Genomic DNA, 12,857 nt, shown 5'->3' with positions numbered 1-12,857 from the left:
GGCCCGCCCCCCCCCCCGGGACTCCTGCCCCATCCAACCCCCGCGTTCCTTGATGCCCCCCCCAGGACTCCTGCCCCATCCACCCCCTTCCCTGTCCCCTGACTGCCCTCCGCCGCCCCATCCAACTCCTCTCCTGATTCCCTATCCAACCACCCCTTCTCCCTGACCACCCTTGGAACCCCTGCCCCTGACTGCCTCCCACCGCCCCATCCAACCCCTGCTCCTTCCTGACTGCCCCCCGGGACCCTTGCCCCCATTCAATCCCCCTGTTCCCTGCCATCTGACCGCCCCGACCCCTATCCACCCCCCTACCACCCCCCTGAACGCCCCTGCCCTCTATCCAACACCCCCTCCCTGCTCCCTTTCCGCACTGCCTGGAGGTGGCTGGCGGCGCTACAGCCACCCCGCTCGGCTGGAGCCGAGCCACGCCGCCACCGTGCAGTGCCTGGAGCACCGGGTCAGGCTGAGCTTGCAGCCCCCCCCGCTTCCCGCAAATCAGCTGTTCGCGCAGGAAGCCTGGGAGGGCTGAGAAGCAAGCGGCGGCTTTGCGCTCAGGCCCAGGGAGGCGGAGCAGAGGTGAGCTGGGGCGAACCGGCTCCCGCTCATCACTGGAGACTCCCCTTGCTGCTCTCACCCTAGGAGCCAGAGACCTCCCAGCAGGGCTGGTGAGTGCGGCCAGGGAAGGGGGAAGGGTGTGGTGGAGTGAGTGTCTGGGAGATGTGCGGGGGGTGCTGGGCTGTGAGGGTGTGGAGGGCGCTGGGCAGTGGGGGAGGTTTGTGTGTTTTGGGGTGCTGGGCAGTGAGGGAGATCTGTGTGTGTCAGGGCACTGGGGGTCTGTGTGGGGCATTGTTTAGTTGTGGTGGTGGGGCTGTGGGGAAGGGCACTAGGAGGGAGGGAGGAGAAATCTGTGTGTATTGGGAAACTAGCGAGTGGGGGGTTCTATGTGGGGTGCTGATGTGTATTAAGAGTTACCAGCTGGATTGAGGACTGATAGATCTGGACAGAGTTTATATTGAATGGGCAAATGAAAAAGATCGCAGGGAAAAACAGTAAGGTTAGTTTAGCCGTCTTTGACATTTCGACCAATAAGGAAATTAAAATGCATTTGTAATTACATATCTTATTCTTGGCTGATAATCATTTATTGATATTTTTTAGGAAATTTTTCAATTTAAAACACAAACTTTTGTTTTTCTTTTTTTACTTATGATGTCTATCTGAAAACCCATATAAATTGACACAAATTGCAAATTAAAACTTTTTAAATGTATAAGCATTTTACTCACTTGGGCACATTTGCCTCATGGCACACAAATTTGAACTCTGCTTCAAAAATTTGCACAGAAGAAATTTTTCTTTTACCTTAATTATACTATCTTAGGAGCCCGCTATAACATAGTACTAAGGTTCAAAACAAAGTCATATAAAAGTTATACAAAAATGCATAATGCAGAGATTTATCTACAACTGCATTGATTGACTGCTGTGTGCAGTAATATAGTGACCCCTGGACCTACAGGCTTCCACACACCGTCAGTGCCTTGCTAGTGTGCCATGCGCCGTGAGATATCTCTTCTCTTTGTGTGTGACTGTGAGTGTTTCCCTTGTGTGTGAATTTATTCAACAAAATCTTGAGCTTCATAATGGATACCATGAGTGAAAAGAAAAAGAGAAAAATAGAATCAGAGCACAGAGTTTTCAACACTGAATGGACGAATAAATATTTATATACTATTTCCAAAGACAAAATACTGTGCCTCGTGTGTCGCGAAACGTTAGCCGTTCCGAAAGAATACAACCTTCGGTGGCACTTTGAAACTAAGCATCCCAATCTCGCCAAATTGAGCTCAAATGAAAAAATAATTAAAGCAGCCAGTTTAGCGAAAAACCTTAGTAGAGAACAGCAAATTTTCAAGAAAGTGAGCACTGAGAACGATACAGTTACTAAAGTAAGCTTTAAAATTTCTAAGGAAATTGCTGCTGCTGGGAAATGCTTGACAGAAGGCGAGTTATTAAAAAAGTGTATGTTGATTGCTGTATCTGAGTTATGTCCAGAAAAGAGGGGAATATTTGAGAATGTCAGTCTATCACGCATGACTGTACGGAGAAGAATAGCTGACATTTCTACCAATTTAAGTGATCAGTTAAAGCAGAGAGTCAGTGAATTCTGCTTTTACTCCCTAGCTATGGATGAAAGCACCGATTTAAAAGACACCGCCCAACTTCTTATTTTTATTAGAGGTATTGATAAAAACTTTGAAATTACTGAAGAACTTGCTGGCATGTGCTCCATGACGGGTCGCACAACCGGAAAAGAAATCTCCAGTGAAGTGATAAAGTGCACGAATGATAAGTCGGGATTAGATTTCACAAACTTGGTGGCCATTTGTACTGATGGTGCTCCAGCTATGTGCCAAAAAAATGTTGGAGCAGTTACTCTTCTTGAAGAATTTATCGAAAGAGAAATAACCAAACATCACTGCATTATGCATCAGCAGGTTTTGTGTAGCAAAGTCTTAAAATTTGAGCATGTAATGTCAGTGGTAGTTTCCATTGTAAACTACATCCGTTCTAGAGGACTAAAAGATAGGACATTTCGAGCCTTTCTTGAAGGGGTAGACACCGAGTGCAATGACTTAATCTACCATACAGAAGTGAGGTGGTTGAGTCGAGGAAGAGTGCTCCAGCGTTTTGTTGCTTTGAAAGAGGAGGTAGCAAAATTCCTAGAAAATGGGCCAATAAAATTCCCAGAGCTTGAAAATGAGTCCTGGAATCAAGATCTCTTTTTCTTTTGTGATATTACAGCACACCTGAATGATCTCAACATTCAACTTCAGGGAAAAAATCAACTTATATTTCAAATGTGTGCAGCAGTGAAAGCTTTCAAAATGAAATTGAAACTTTTCAGAAGTCAGCTGTCAAAAGGTGAAATGTGTCACTTTCCCACTTGTGCACAGCGTATCCCTCAGCACAAACACGCCGAGTTAGGAGAAAAATACGCAAAGCACATCATTCTTTTGATTGAAGAATTTGACAGAAGACTTACTTTGTCTAAAGAAGAAGATGTCCAGTTGAAGCTGATTGAAGATCCCTTTTCTGTGGATCCAGAGGAAGTGCCACTAGATTTGCAGTTGGAGGTTATTGAACTTCAGTGTTCAGCAATTTACCGAAATAAGCACAGAGAAAGCAGCTTGCGGGACTTCTACAAAATTCTGGACAATGAAGTTGCACTGAAAACGTTCAGCATTTTTGGACGCACTTACATATGTGAACAAACATTTTCTATCATGAACATGAATAAAAACAAGCAACGTTCTTCTCTGACTGACAACCATTTGGAAGACATTATGAAAATATCCACTTCAAATATGACCCCCAATGCGACAAGCTTGTTGCCGAAAAGAGATGTAATATTTCTCATTAAATTTGCAAGGTAATTATGAAAAGTACAAATGTTTTCTTTCAATGGAACAGATGTTTTTAATTTTTCCATGATTAATAAAAAAAATTAAAATAATTTAAAAAATTGTTTGATTTAATTGAAAAATTCTTAATAAAGTATCACACACCCTCCCCCCCAAACCTTAGCTGTTTCGGCGGGGAGGTGCTGGGGAAGGAGGGTTTGTTTCCGCGGGGCTGGGCGGTGCTGGGGGGGGGGGTGTTTCCGCGGGGCCGGGGGGTTTCGGCCCTCAGCTGTTTTCTTTGGAGTAATATGGCCCTCGCCGCTTTACGAGTTGTGCAGGCCTGCACTAAAGCATAACCACTAGAGAATGCTCTCCTACAGAACCTGCAATTGAATTTATTATTCCTGAATCTCACCATTCCTCTACTCTCCAGAAAATAGCTGTGAAACCCACTGGCAAAGTGGGTCTCCATCCTCCTCTACTAGCAAGTCCACACAGAATATACAATTACTCTGTTAGCTTAACTTGTAGAGCACTGCGCAGTGGATCTAAAACTCTGATGCTGATGATGTTGTGGGGAGTCAATATGGTTTACAGGATGGAATTTTTGTTTTTTTAATTTTTTAAAAAATGTAAGAATTTACATTTAAAACCCTCCATTTAAAGAATGTTAAAATTGCAAAGTGAAGCTCTCAAAAGTTAGGAAATGCCTGAATGTCTGTACAACCTTAATTTGTCCCCTTGTGCTTATGTATTATAAGAGAGTTACAATGATCACATTCAATTTGTTTCTTCTGAACCATGCTACATCTGCAAGCCTTAACTCACAGAAGTTGCCCCACTCAACCTGACTAATATTTCAGTATTGAGCTCTGTATACATACCTACAGAAAATGAAATGCACCCAATTCTGGGGTGGAGAATGGCAATCGGCACAACATAGTCAATACTGTGACAATTTGTAAAGCTAAAATAAGACAAGACTTTTTACTACCACGGGCAGGAGGATGGACACCTCATAAGTCATTGCCATCTCTATTTAATATGATCCTATGTCCATAATGGCTTCACATTTTAATTCACTGCCTCCCAAACAAGATAGCTTATTTAACCCTTCAAATGCCAATGCAAGTGGATGGACTTTGTTAAATCCTCATGAAATGCTTCTAAAATCAGTATTACACCCAGAAAACAGGCACCTGTAGAGCTCTCTGAATATACTGTTGTGACGTTATTGACTTGAACTGGGACCATATAGAACATGGTTGCAACCAAAGTCCTGTAGTGGCACCAAATCTTGTATAAAGGGGGTCAAATAGGGTGTCTAAGACAAGGTTACGGTTGACTGGTTATGATTATGCTGTCTATATGTGTGTATCAATTTGGTAGTTGAAGTTATGAATATTGGCTCTATACTGTCTGTATTTCAAACTTATGCTATGCTTCTGGGAGACAACCTAGACAAGTTGGTGTTAGCTCTGCCTCGCCTGCTTGATGGCCCATTAAGGACCATCAGCTGTACAATGGACCCATTGAGAGAAGGCAGATATGCCTTGAGACTCAGCAAAGTATGCAGGGACTTGCCCATGTGACTCCAAAACTCCACTTTGCTGTAATTTTCCACAGTAAGAACAAAGAGGTGTTCTTACACCTGGAAAAGACTATAAAAGGCTGATGCCTCATCTCCATCTGGTCTTCAGTCCTGCTTCATACCTCTGGAGGGACTTTGCTACAAACAAAAGCTCTACACAAAGGACTGATGACCCATCCCAGCTGGGGATGTACTCCAGAGACTTGATTTTGAACCTGCAGTTTATTCTATTACTGCTACAAGCCTGAACCAAGAACTTTGCCATTACTGTATGTAATTGATTCCATTTAACCAATTCTAGCTCTCATCTATATCTTTTTCCTTTTATGAATAAACCTTTAGATTTTAGATTCTAAAGGATTGGCAACAGCGTGATTTGTGGGTAAGATCTGATTTGTATATTGACCTGGGTCTGGGGCTTGGTCCTTTGGGATCGAGAGAACCTTTTTTCTTTTACTGGGGTATTGGCTTTCATAACCATTTGTCCCCATAACGAGTGGCACTGGTGGTGATACTGGGAAACTGGAGTGTTTAAGGGAATTGCTTGTGTGACTTGTGGTTAGCCAGTGGGGTAAAACCAAAGTCCTCTTAGTCTGGCTGGTTTGGTTTGCCTTCGAGGTGGAAAAACCCCAACCTTGGGCTGTAACTGCCATGTTTTAAGCAATTTGTCCTGAATTGGCACTCTCAGTTGGGTCCCGCCAGAGCCAGCATCGTTACAACTGTGCAGTGCTTGGTCTAAGACAGGAGTCTCAAACACGTGGCCCGCGGGGCTCTTGTGTGTGGCCCGCCAAGCTCCCTGCGCCCCCCCCGCCCCTCCCCGCACCCCCCCGCCTACCCGTGGGATTGCCTCCTGATGCTGCAAGTGCCGCGCTGCTCTCTGAAGCAGCCGGCAGCACGCCCCTTTGGGCCGGGGGAAGGAGGCAGAGGGCTCCGGCATTGCCTCCTTCCAGGCACCGCCCCCCACAGCTCCCATTGGCCGGAAACAGGGAACCACGGCCAATGGGAGCTTCGTGGGAGGTACCTAGAAGAGCGGCAAGAGCCACACAAGCAGGGAAGCCTGAGCCCCTCCCCCTCGGGCTGCAGGGACACGGTTCCAGCTGCTTCCTGGGACGCAGCAGCATGGAGCTGGGGCCAAGGCAGGCAGGGAGCCTGCCCTGGCCCCAGTGAGCGCTGCTGCCACCCCGGAGCTGCTCTAGGTAAGTGGCACCAGGCTGGAGCTCACACCCTGAACCCCTCCTGCACCCCCAAGTCCCTGCCCCATCCCACACCTCAACTCCCTGCCCTGAGTCCCCTGCCACATCCTGCACCCCCAACTCCCTGCCCTGAGCCCCCTGCCACATCCCACACCCCAACTCCCTGCCCTGAGCCCCCTGCCACATCCCACACCCCTCCTGCACCCCCAACTCCCTGCCCTGAGCCCCCGCCACATCCCACACCCCTCCTACACCCCCAACTCCCTGCCCTCAGCCCCCGCTGCACCCTTTCTGCACCCCCTGGGGGCAGCGTTGGGGTGGGGACTTCAGGGAAGGGATTGGAATGGGGCAGGGAAGGGGTGGGGCGAGGTGGGGCAGGGGCGGGGCCTAATTGGAAGGGGCGGAGTGGGGGCGGGGCCAGAGGCAGCTGGGGGGGGAGGTTCAGTGATGCGGCCCTCGGGCCAATGCACTAGTCCTCATGCGGCCCTTGGGGTCATCTGAGTTTCAGACCCCTGGTCTAAGATAACATTGCTGGAAACAGAAACTAGCTGAACGGTACTATCCTCTGAGATACTCGGAGTAGGACTGGGCCCAAGATGTGCAACCCCAGAGGATGGTCTGGCCTGGCATGTCAGGAGTTAACATTTCCAGACAGAGAGTTATCTACAATTATCTTGGAAGTATCCCTAGATGTGGACTCTAAATAAGATATAACACAGGCAATCAGCTCTGAAACTTGCATTTTCTTCCCTATCTTTTTAATAGTCTGTGCCCAGTAATGGCCAGTTTTTGGGGAAAGAACATTAACTACTTACCCAGTAGCATGGAATCCCCATGCACTGAAACTAGATCAGAGTCACACTGGCTGATGGCCTGAGAATCTAAAAATGCAGTCAAACTAACCTGAATTTATCTCTATCTTCTTGCTAACCCAAGCACTACTGCAGCAAGACACACTTTGACAGTGTGTTTAGTTGTATGAACTTGAACAAGCTGTAACACTTGAAAATTTAAATGCTAAAACACACAAACAAACAAATGAATTCCAGAAAAGGTGACATTAACAAAGAACCGATTATAATAGTCTAACATTTTACCCTTTTACAGTGGCTTCCAGCTGACAATCTCAAAGTGCTTTACAAACATTAATTAACCCTTGCAGCCCGTCATGATGTAGGGAAGCATTATTATCCTCATTTTACTCATTGAGAAATTAAGGCAGAGAGAAGTTAAAGCTTCGTTTTTCACAAGTGGCCACTGATTTTGGGTGCCCATCTAAAGGTACTTTGAATGTGACTGTTACAAGTACTTAGCAACCATCACTCCAGCGGGAGCTGGCTTTACTCATCACCTTGAAATGGTGTCTCAAGTTGGACACCCCAAAATGAGGGCAACCAAAATCAGTAGCTAACATTGACAAATGTGCCCATAAGTGACTTACTTAAGGTCGTCCAGCAAGTTAATGGAAGACCTGGGAATAGAACTTGGAAGCCCTGGTCACCTAGTTTAACCATGAGAGAAATTAATCTCCATCTTCATAATAGAGGGTGGTATTAGCACAGCAAGATCCCTAGAATAAATGCCAGGAGAAAAATCAAAGCTAGTTCAGAGATTGCCTACCTAGGTCTATGCAGACAGTCATGTACTTCAGACACTGGCCTGGCCGATGCAGCTTCAAGGTATCAGCAGCTTCCCTTCACCTCTGTTTTTCTAGTGCCTCCTGTGCTTTTCTCCTCTCTTTTGCTGTCTTCTTGATTTCCCTTTTGAGTTTTCTTGGTTCTGCTCTTGCCTGACCTGCCTCTATTTTCTCTGGAGTTCTCCTTCTCCTCCTTTTATTTGGGCTTGGAGAGGATGTAGTTACTTGCTGAGGAGAGGTTTGCAAAAGTAGCTCTTTAGGCTCACTGACACTCACACAGTTTTTCAGCTTTTCTTGTGCAGCATGATCACAAATGCTATGATCCAGTGTATCAGCAGCTGGGTGCATCAGGGTAACAGTTCTGGTTTGACATGATTCAACATCACTGTCTGCATCAGAATCTGAAATTTCCCAGGCAGCAGCTCTTTTGATAACTCTGTTGATTTTGCCATTGGATTGATTCTTCGAATTTTCCTCCATGGTTTTATTTTTCTCTTCAGCATTTCTAATTACCTAAAAGACTAACATTATTTGCTTAGAAAATGCAGAGGCACTCAATATTCTGTACCAATTTCTAATATATAAATGCACTAAACCTTATTTATTTTTAAAACATTTATCTAAGTGATACATTTTGTTTTGCTTAGGTTAGTTTTAATTAAAAATGAAGAAAAAAGGATTAATTAAAAACCTAAATTCCTCTCATAGGAAGTAAATCCTAGCTTACGACAAACAAGCAGCTCAGTGATAGGATATGGAGCCTTTCACTTTGAATCTACCACTCATTCAAATCCACAGCAGGTCAGCTCTGACTGAAATTCATCAACTAAGACCCAAACAAGAACTAGCCTATGAGAATAATCTGGTCTCAGTCCTACTCCTGGAGGACAGGCACCAACATCCCAAAGCACCTAATTAGTACTAATTATTTCCCTTGCTGGAAATATCAGCAGAGAGGCTAAGGACTGAATGGGTCATAGACTGAATTCCCCTCTTACTCTTATTGGTGGGCTATCCAAGTCAGTTGAGGCACAGGACAGTGTGGGAGGGAGCTTGCTCTGCCATTGTCCAGGTGGCTACAATATTTCAGCAGTATTGCCAACTCCACACATTCAAAAATTATGAATCGGGCCTAAAAAAAAAAAAAATCAAGACTGCTTACAAATCATGATTTTTAAAAAATAAAAAAATAAAAGGATTCCTTTTGTGATGTTGCACTCCATAATGTTTTATGGAAATATGCTTATGAGTGTGAATATGATGTAACTGGAATATGTTTTATGAAAAAGGTCTCTTGTAAAGTATCATAAAAGGTTATACCTACTGAATATATTCATCCTATTTGTATGTATGTATCATTCTTGTATCTGAAGCTAGAAATATAAAGTATAACTCTGAGGTACTAATTATGCAAAGTGTGGGCCATTGATGGTGGTTTAGAATCTTGATGGCTCCCATTGACTAGGACAATTGGTTGCAAATGGCTCTGTTTACTTGCAAGCCTTCCTGTGTTCCTGTGAGCCAGCCCAGGAAGAATGGAGGCTGAGGTCTCACAGGACATGTGAACGTGTCACCTGATACTGGAATCCATCTTGAACCTGGTGTTTTTCCATTTAGAAGGAAGGGTGGGGACCCAGAGAGACAAGAGAGTCCCGCCTTGTACCTAAGCTATAAAAGGGGGTGGAAGAGAACAAAGGGAAGAAGGAGGATCCGGGGAACTACAGGCCAGTCAGCCTCACCTCAGTCCCTGGAAAAATCATGGAACAGGTCCTCAAGGAATCAATTATGAAACACTTAGAGGAGAGGAAAGTGATCAGGAACAGTCAGCATGGATTCACCAAGGGGAAGTCGTGCCTGACTAACCTAATTGCCTTCTATGATGAGATAACTGGCTCTGTGGATGAGGGGAAAGCAGTGGATGTGTTATTCCTTGACTTTAGCAAAGCTTTTGATACAGTCTCCCACAGTATTCTTGCCGCCAAGTTAAAGAAGTATGGGCTGGATGAATGGACTGTAAGGTGGATAGAAAGCTGGCTAGATCGTCAGGCTCAACGGGTAGTGATCAATGGCTCCATGTCTAGTTGGCAGTCGGTTTCAAGCGGAGTGCCCCAAGGGTCGGTCCTGGGGCCGGTTTTGTTTAATATCTTTATTAATGATCTGGAGGATGGTGTGGACTGCACTCTCAGCAAGTTTGCAGATGACACTAAACTAGGAGGCGTGGTAGATACACTAGAGGGTAGGGATCGGATACAGAGGGACCTAGACAAATTAGAGGATTGGGCCAAAAAAAACCTGATGAGGTTCAACAAGGATAAGTGCAGAGTCCTGCACTTAGGACGGAAGAATCCCATGCACTGCTACAGACTAGGGACCGAATGGCTAGGTAGCAGTTCTGCAGAAAAGGACCTAGGGGTCACAGTGGACGAGAAGCTGGATATGAGTCAACAGTGTGCTCTTGTTGCCAAGAAGGCTAACGGCATTTTGGGCTGTATAAGTAGGGGCATTGCCAGCAGATCGAGGAACGTGATCGTTCCCCTTTATTCGACATTGGTGAGGCCTCATCTGGAATACTGTGTCCAGTTTTGGGCCCCACACTACAAGAAGGATGTGGAAAAATTGGAAAGAGTCCAGCGGAGGGCAACAAAAATGATTAGGGGTCTGGAGCACATGACTTATGAGGAGAGGCTGAGGGAACTGGGATTGTTTAGTCTCCAGAAGAGAAGAATGAGGGGGGATTTGATAGCAGCCTTCAACTACCTGAAGGGGGGGTTCCAAAGAGGATGGAGCTCGGCTGTTCTCAGTGGTGGCAGATGACAGAACAAGGAGCAATGGTCTCAAGTTGCAGTGGGGGAGGTCCAGGTTGGATATTAGGAAACACTATTTCACTAAGAGGGTGGTGAAGCGCTGGAATGCGTTACCTAGGGAGGTGGTGGAGTCTCCTTCCTTGGAGGTTTTTAAGGCCCGGCTTGACAAAGCCCTGGCTGGGATGATTTAGTTGGGAATTGGTCCTGCTTTGAGCAGGGGGTTGGACTAGATGACCTCTTGAGGTCCCTTCCAACCCTGATATTCTATGATTCTATGAAAGGGAGCTGCCAGTCATGAGAGAACCCCTAGTTAACATCTAAGATGGCTGCTGGAACTAACAAGGACTGTACCGGGGGGAAGGATTGGGCCCAGACTAGGAAGGAGTCTAGTCTGTGAAAGAAGCTTATTGGAACATCTCTGAGGGTGAGATTTTACCTGTAAATGGTTTCTTAATGTATTAGGCTTAGACTTGCATATTTTTGCTTTATTTTGCTTGGTGACTTACTTTGTTCGGGAAATAGGAACAGAAGCTAGAACTGCACAGGCTGCAAATTGCTAAGAAGGAAAGAGACAGCAAGCCCTGGACTTAAAAGATAAAGAACTTGAGGCACAGAAACAGGCTCAAATTGAAGCACAAAAAGCTGCCCACCAGCAAACTCTGGACTTAAAAGACAAAGAAATTGAGGCCCAGAGACAAGCACAAATTGAGACCCAGAAGCATGAACTGGCTGTAATGGAGTGGAAGAGGTGCACAGAGTCATGTATCCTGGAGGTGGAAGTTGGGGTCCTGGTGACTGCTGTGGTGGGAACAGACTCCAAAGACTCTGTAGCTGGAAGCAAGCCCAACCTGAGTGAAAGGAGGGTGGGGGATTTTACTGGCCAGTGAAGGGTCTGTCATAGCTGGTAGCTGTGAGCCCACAACTAGGTCAGGGTCACATTCCCTTTTGGGGAACACAAGAGTGTCTGCCTCAGAGGGGAGCCCAGACAGAAGGTGGTGTTCTTGCTATGCTTGTAATAGATAACACTATCTTCAAGGCAGGGGGAGGTAAAACTTTGCATTTGGGAAGCTTCACAAGGGGGTGGGGCCCAACACAAAGAGATTCCAGAGGGAGGGGCTGAGGGCAGGCACGGTTGCAGTGCACCCTTTCCTTGTCAAACCCTCAAACACATGCCTGAATTGAGAGCCTACTCCAAAGAGGCAGGAGAATCTGTATCTGAACACTCACCGTGGTACACAAAAGGATTGGGAAATGCAATAGATGTTGAACAAGCCAAACTATGTGAATGGAGTCTGTCATAAATTAGCTGTTAACCTTGTGTCTTTTCTTAACTGCACTTCTGGGTCAAGCCAAAGAAGTTAATACTAATGGTAAACCCTTTGAAGATGCATCTGATGAAGTGAGTATTCACCCACGAAAGCTTATGCTCCAATACATCTGTTAGTCTTAAAGGTGCCACAGGACTCTGTTCCTTTGAAGATGTCACATACCTAATTTTTGGAAAAAACTCTTGTACATGCTAGGGATGGTGACACCTTTTCTTTGTGGTTTTTGATCATACAGAATGCACTCAGGTCATGTTTCAAAGTTTTTATCTGTAATCACAAGGGCAAGACATTTCTTTTTTTAAATAAAAGGGAAGTTGAGATTCTCCCAGAACCCCAGGTTCTAGAGCTTTAAGAAAAACACCAAATATTGTGAAACTGCAATAAAATCATGGGCAATACTGCTTCAGCATACAGGCCTGGCATTAGGCATCTGTTACAAGTGCTCAATTCACATTACAATAGTCAAGGGAAAAATCATTTTTAGACACTAGAATTACGACTGTAAATAGCCTGAAGTGCTGCCAATAAGAGCCAAATACAGATCTGGGGTATATCTGAGTCGTTTCTGCCCTGAGACGCGCAGGACTACGCAGAGCCTCGGGGGGCAGTGACCGCAAGGAGACTGGGAGTCCGGAGAACTCTAGCTCGGAAGGGAGCCCACTGCTCGGCAGCTCCTCCCAGAGTTCTCGGGCAGCCGGGGGGCTGGGTGGGAGACCCATCATGTCACCGATATACACAGAGCCTCCCCCCGCCCTGACATACATCCCCATGGGGAAGCCCACCAGCCCCCAGGAGAGAGAGATCCCCCGGACTACCCCGGACTGCGCTTCCCCACTCGGGCAGACCTAGGCACCAAGCGTAGCGCGCTGCTCTAACCAGTCCCCCGCTGCCCCAGTGCAGC

At 46.0% G+C, this 12,857-nt stretch overlaps 1 protein-coding gene across 1 annotated transcript in view; it reads right to left on the bottom strand.

Annotated features, from left to right (window-relative positions):
• The window catches only part of NUBP2 (nucleotide binding protein 2), a 249,202-nt gene that overhangs the window by 62,129 nt on the left and 174,216 nt on the right, over positions 1 to 12,857 (bottom strand). The window lies entirely within an intron of this gene.

Source organism: Terrapene carolina, unplaced genomic scaffold, assembly GCF_002925995.2.
Source record: "Terrapene carolina triunguis isolate 2854851 unplaced genomic scaffold, T_m_triunguis-2.0 Scaffold67, whole genome shotgun sequence".
In the NCBI taxonomy this organism is placed as follows: domain Eukaryota; kingdom Metazoa; phylum Chordata; order Testudines; family Emydidae; genus Terrapene; species Terrapene triunguis.
Note: the sequence above shows the minus strand (reverse complement) of the source record. Positions and strands in the feature narration are given on the sequence as shown.